A 7424-nucleotide genomic window follows, 5' to 3' on the forward strand; every position below is an offset into this window, starting at 1 on the left:
GCAAAGACTTTAAAATAATGAAAAATTCTGACAGTATTTTAAAAATGCATTTTTCCTTTTCGGGAACGCCAGAACTCATAGTCAGTGACAAACATCAAATATACTATTGTTATCACAATCTTGCTGATATGGGACGTTTACAAATACCTACCAACCATAACAGCATTATTCATCAAATCTTCATAGGTAAGACTGAAGATTCTGAAAAAAACTGTATTTCACATTAGTATTAGACATATTTCTTTGTAATGAATCCATAACCATTTTAAATGTGCTAATATATGATAACGCTGACATCAAGTACACTTTTTACACTTGAAAATGAATAGCTTTTTAATTCTACTAACAATAATGATAAGCCCATATAGAAAAATGGAAAATTCAAGCTCTTTTTTTCAGAGGCTCCTTTTGGTAAATCTATAGAGACTAACCAATTTACCATATGTATTTTCATAATGATAGTTTTTTCTTTTTTTTATTATTTATTTTTTAATTGAGTCACCTTGAGAACAGTTACAGGGCTTTTAGGATTGAGTCTCAGTCATACAATGCTCAAACACCCATCCCTTCACCAGTGCAAATATTCCACCACCAATAACCCCAGCATACCCCCACTCCCACTCACCCTCTGCCTCTGTGGCAGATGATTTTCACTTTACTCTTTCCTTACTTTGATTACATTCCATTTTAGACAGGAAACTCAGTACCATTATTTGGAGTTTTTTCCCCAACAGTCAGACCTGTGAGAATGGCATCATTAGATTGTATGTTTTCTATTGTTGGTAACAAAGAGCATATGATGTTACACGGTTGTGAAAGTGGCCGCCCAGGTTTGGAATTCTAGTATTAAGTTCAGAGGTATTCCTGCCAGCAGCCACTGCATTCCGAGATTGGTTTCTGTGACGCTGGGATCACTGCTGTTCAGGAGCAGAGCTGTACATGGGCGACCGCTCGTGGTCTCATTTGGGCAGGAGGCAGGGCCGGTTCTGCCTCCCCCATTGCAAGATTCCTCATGCATCCCGTCCCATCAATGCAAACTCCTACCTTTCTGTCCAGTTGGTTCTGAAACGTGGCGGTAGCCATGCTGTCCAGGGGGGAGAAGTCCAAGGGACAGAAACCCTTCCCCTCCCAGGGCTGCACAGGACTGTAACTTAGTTCCGAGTCCAGGAGTATTTCTGCCAGCAGCCGCTGTGTTTCTGAGATTGGTTTCTGTTCCTCTGGGATAATGGACGCTCAGAGGTGGTGGAACCATTCCTGCGCATATATTTTGTATATCAGGAAAGGTCACGCAGCCGCATAAGTGGCCACGCGGCTTGGAGATGTCCCAGTCCCACATATCGGAGTCGTGTTAGTAGAAGCTCAGTGTCACCGGGGCTCCATCTGGGGAAGGCGTGCCAGCTGTACCTTCCCCATCTGGCACCCTGGTGTTGTTGGCTCGGTCTGGGGTCCAGAGCAATGGCTGGCTTGCAGTGCCTTCCAGAATGGCCCGATTATTCCTCATAATGATATTTTTAGTGAACGGAAGGAAGAGTAAATGCTGATGCCTGATTTCCCATGTGTATTATCATTTAACATTTACACTTAAACTAACATTCTAAAAAATATTCTAAGCTTCATGTTAATCTTGCTTGTCAACATAATACTTTTAGGAACATTATTTTACTGTCAGCAGAGAGTCTCTTGCCCGCACACCTGGCTGTCTTCCCCGGGGCCCCGCGAAGGAGATGGGCTCCAGCTTCCCACCCTGCCCTGAGCAGAGCTCCCGGCAGCCGAAGACCACCGGAACCTAGCCACAGCCATGCTCAAGGCCCCTCTCCACATGTTCGGACAAGCCTCACGCATGAAGGTACCGGCAGAGGAACCCAGGTGTGTGTAATCCCATCAACGGCCAACATCCAGAGACTTAAAAGCAAGCACCCAGAATCGGTATCTTATAACCTACTTCTCCCTCTGGGAGAGACTAGCAAGCTGCTGAGAGTTTCCTGCCCACAAGGGACAACCCCCCAAGCTTCCCATGGTGTATCCATATGCCAAAGCCAGTAACCAGCTGAATCTCACTCCCTGTCCCTAAAAGAGCTTCCAATGTGGCATCGTTGGGAAGGCCAAGAAGAGAGAGGCTTCTAAAATTTCAGGGATAGGACAAATGTAGATGTTACTGAGACCACTCGAGCAACTCGATGATTAACAGATTTCATGATTTTACTGTCAGATTCCTAATGACAACATTATAAATATGTGGGAATTTTATAAGGAAATTAGTAGCCTATTAAAGCAGTCCGATCCTAAAAAAAGGAATTAATACTAATGGGGTAGGCATTTGATTAGAATATAACTTGTGAAAATGTCACATATTCAGATTCTAAATATAAGATGCATAAGCATAGTATACACAGAACCTCCCTAACTCAGTGACTTCACCTTACTTCTTAACTGATACTCTCTTTTTTTGAAATTTTTAAAAATTTTATTTCATTTTTATAAAGTTGTTCACAATTATTTTATTACGTTCAATATTACAATACATATCTCACCACCATTACACCTTCCACCACCATTATTTTGAAAATTCCCACCACCCCCAAAGCCTGCCTCTACGTAATTTATTTTGTATTGCTTGTTATGAATAATCTGCTAAAAATGATGCAAAAAGTTTCCTTAGAGGAAAGTGTGTAAAGATTGTTGTATCTCACCTTGGAGCCATTAAGCCTTTGTAAAAGAGATTACTAACATGTTGTTACAGATTGAGCTTGTGTGCAATTTTTTAGACTTTTATCAGTTGCTTTCTATTTTATGCCCCATCAAATGTGGTGTGCTACTCTTGGTACATCAGTTGCATAGAGTATGAGATGTGTTCCAGAAATTCTAAGATTTTAAATAAGATGACATAGCTGGAGCTAAATTTTTAATTGGATGGTGGCTTTGGGGTCTGAAGGCATTTCTACAGCCTGTGGCTCTCTTCCGAGATTTATTTGTGAGTCTCTGGATCATGGCTATTAATGAGCTTATGTGGCACTAGAGGAAGTTCATGAGCATGACTACTAGGCTCCCGGAAGAGCAGGGAGATATGGGGAGGTCACCCACCTCTGACTCTGTGAGACCCTGAAGATTTTGGTCACAAAACCCGCATACCTGATTTCAGTCACAAAAAAAAAAAAAACTCAGCATATTCATTCATGAATGAGACTCATCCGAGCCTGTGGAGATTGGCTGTGAGCATGGCAGCGATTGAGTTCTGGAGGTTTTTAGCTGCCAGGACTCTGTTGGGGCAGGTGGGTGGATTCACCTTCCTCCAGTTGCCCCAGATAAGACTCACCCTGGCATAGGGTTTGGAGGCTAAACTGATACTCTCTCTTTTTTTTTTCTTTTTGAGTCACACTTGCATACACAGGGGTTACTCCTGGCTCTGCACTCAGGAATTACCCCTGGAGGTGCTCAGGGGACCATATGGGATGCTGGGAATCAAACCCGGGTTGGCCGTGTGCAAGGAAAACTCCCTACCCACTGTGCTATCACTCTAGGCCCTTAACTGATACTCTCTTAAGTGTTTCATTTTGTTATTTTTTTACCCTAAGGACAATATCTCCTGAAAGCTGTACACAGATAATTTGGTACTGGAAAGAAAGTTAGGAAATCATAACTTGATTTAGTGTAGAAATATACACTATAGCCTAATTATTCCTATTATGGGTAGGGCAATAGAACCAAAGAAACATATCACGTATGTGTTAACTGTCCTGCAGTAATGAGACCTGAGAATCGGGAAGACTATTTGTTCCTGGTCTGCAGTTGCTGGCTCGTAGACTCAGACTTGAACTGTTGTCTGGGAATAACAAACACAAGATAATCTCAATTATCTGTGGAATATAGACCACTGATGAGGGAAATACATTGTAGTAAGTGGAAGATTATTATATCATCCTTGACCCTAGTGTTCAGAGGAGACAGACTGAGAAGGAAAGAGATCATGGGTAAGAAGAGAACGAGAAGTAATGAGTGAACAGGCATTAAGGCTTCAGTTATACCAGTGATATGAGTGAGGGGTATAGCCATATACATAAAACAGAGTCAACAGAACTGAAAACATAACGTCAAAGTGGCAACCTCTGGAACTTTGTAATGTGCCTGTCAAGTTGACAGGCAGGAGTGAAGTGGGTGTTGGAATGGGGACAGAAACTGGGAACACTGGTGGAGGGAACTTGACACTGGTGGAGAGATTGGTGTTGAATTATTGTATGCCTAAAACTCAAATATCAATAACTTTTTTTTTTGCTTTTTGGGTCACACCTGGCTATGCACAGGGGTTACTCCTGGCTCTGCACTCAGGAATTACCCCGGCCGTGCTCAGGGGACCATTTGGGATGCTGGGATTTGAACCCAGATCAGCTGCATGCAAGGCAAACGCCCTACCCGCTGTGCTATCTCTCCAGCCCCATCAGTAACTTTTTTTAAATTTTAAATAAAAATTTTATTTTATTAAATCACCGTGTGGAAGATTACAATGCTTTCAGGCTTAGGTCTCAGTTATACAATGCTGAAACAACCATCCCTTCACCAGTGCCCATATACCAGCACCAAAAAAAAACCCACACAGTACACCTCCCATCCCGCCCCCCCCACCCCCTACCTTGTAACTGATAAGTTTCATTTTACATTCTGTCATTCTGTTTACTTTGGTTACATTCAATATTTCAACACCAACCTCACTATTGTTGTTAGGAGTACCCCACTAGATTCAGACCTACTGTGAAGACAAATAAGGTCGTGCGGCCGAGTAGCGGCCGCGTGGTTTTGAATTTCTGTACTTTAACACAAAGTCCAGGGAGATTTCTTCCAGATATTGGATCATTGCAGGCTTGAAAACCCAATCTGTGGTCGTCTTAATATGGCGGACACCGCGCCCTTCATCCCCTGAGAGAAAGAAGTGAGAGAGAGAGAGAGAGAGAGAGAGAGAGAGAGAGAGAGAGAGAGAGAGAGAGAGAGAGAGAGAGAGAGAGAGAGAGAGAGAGAGAAATACCTTTCCCCTCCTGGGCGGGCACGGGGCCGAGGCTTAGTTCTCAGGCTGGAGACATTCTGCGAGGAGTTGCCCATGCCGAAAGAGGCCCATCAGTAACTTTTTAAAACGAAGATTTTTAATTAAGAAAAAACATTTTTTTAAATAAAAAGAAAAAAAAAAGAAAGAAACTGCTTAATCAGTCCCTTCTGATGGGCCATTTAGTGAGATATCCAATTACAAGCCCAGCCATCAAGAGACTGCCAGACAATCTCTGATCTCTAGGAGATGTCAGGTCCTGTGCTGACAGTCCAACATCATCATCTGGACTGGGCTCAAGTGCGCTTTATTAGCCCACATGGCATTTTCTTCTGGAGACCTCCTCACAGGATCATCCTATCCAGGTGGGCCAGATTGCTGAATCAGCAAGAACTCCAAAAACTCTGTGATTTAAACATCGTACTCTGTCAAGGAAAGAAAGTTAATATTTACTGATGATTCTGTAAAGGTGCCTTTCCCTACCTTTACATATTTGCTTATCCTAATAGTATTAGTCTAAGAGGGCTGCTTGAACAAAATTGATAGAGGTCTAAACAACTATAATTAGTTTCCATTGTTCAGAAGATTCTGAGTTCAAGATAAATATATCAGCAATCTTGGTTTCTGATGAGGACTGTCTTCCTGGCTTGAAGATAGCAGCCACCTTCTTATTATGTCCTCACATGAACTCTCCTCTACGTACTTGCAGACAAAATGAAATCTCTGGTGTAACTACTTCCTATTATAAGGACACCAGTCCTCTGAAATTAGAGTACTATCCCTGAAAACTCAGTTAACCATAAATATCAAGTACATTCTGTCTCCTTATACAATCACAGTGGGAGTTAAAGCTTCAGCTTGTGTACTTTTTGCAGAGAACACAATTCAGTCTATAACATAGTGCTACTTCACAATGCCATTCCTGTCAGGCTCATTATTTTCTACACTAAATCAAGCTTTTTATCTGTGAAAATGGAGTGATAGTAAACACGAAGAGAAAGGAAAGAAAACTGCTGTTCAACTATGAAGTGGAAGAGATATTCTCTAATATTGTGCTGAATTGTAGACTTGTGCTTACACTAATTTTCAAAGTATATAAATATTCAGTCATTGGGGGCTGGAGCAATAGCACAGCGGGTAGGGCATTTGCCTTGCACGCAGCCAACCCAGGTTCGATTCCCAGCATCCCATATGGTCCCCTGAGCCCCGCCAGGGGTAATTCCTGAGTGCAAAGCCAGGAGTAACCCCTGTGCATCGCCAGGTATTCCCAAAAAGCAAAAAAAATTAAAAAATAAATAAAATAAATATTCAGTCATTATAATAGTTATTTTTATGTAAAATACATTGATATGAAGCAGTGTTAAGGTATGGTTTCTTAGAATAACACAAATTTTTTCTCTTTTTTTCCAGATTATTTTGGAAACATGGTAAAAATGGAAAACAATGTCATTTTTTTTTCAAGAATAATATTAAAGAGATACTAAAACTACATTTTTGGACCAAGAGCACAATGAAATCATTAATTCCTATGTTCCAAACTTGTCAAATGTATTTCCTATATGTTCTGAAACTGGCAATATATATACTGAGACATAGCCTTTGAAGCTGGAAGTAGATAGTGTAACTTCCAGAAAAGGAGATATGATCCTACATTGAATTTCAGGACAACATTCTTGATAATACTTACCTTTTCGAAAAGGGACAGAATCTGTCCCTTTTTTGGGGGGGGTCACACCTGGCAATGCACAGGGGTTACTCCTGGCTCTGCACTCAGGAATCACTCCTGGCGGTGCTCAGGGGACCATATGGGATGCTGGGAATCGAACCCGGGTCGGCCGTATGCAAGGCAAATGCCCTACCCGCTGTGCTATCACTCCAGCCCCAGAATCTGTCCTTTTTTTTAACCTTTTGGGTTCAACTAGCATATCCAGAAGACACTGGCTTGGATATTCTTATAGAATCTTATGGACCAAGCATATTAGAAAAGAGGGGAAAATGCCAATGAATCTGTTGTATGACAAAGCACTAAAACTAAGGGTTTTTTTTTTTAGCTGAGATTCTGTGGTTTACAATGATGATATCATCACATAACATTACACCTGTAACACCTTCCCTAAGATAAGTTGATATTAGAAATTTTCACTCGTATCACTTGTATCACTTGTCATCCCATTTCTCACTGATCTGCTGGAGCGTAAGGTCTCCATCCCTGTCGCATGCTAGTATAGCCCAATGGCATCTGCTTGCTTCAGGAACACGAAAAGCATCAAACCATTTGTTCAGGGTCTTGGTTCCCCAAGCACGGCCAGAAGTAACTGCTGAGTGCAGAGCCAAGAGTAGCCCCTGTGCATTGCTCTGTGTGACCCAAAAAGGGAAAAAAATGATAATAAAATGG

Source organism: Sorex araneus, chromosome 9 (genome assembly GCF_027595985.1).
Source record: "Sorex araneus isolate mSorAra2 chromosome 9, mSorAra2.pri, whole genome shotgun sequence".
Taxonomy (NCBI): domain Eukaryota; kingdom Metazoa; phylum Chordata; class Mammalia; order Eulipotyphla; family Soricidae; genus Sorex; species Sorex araneus.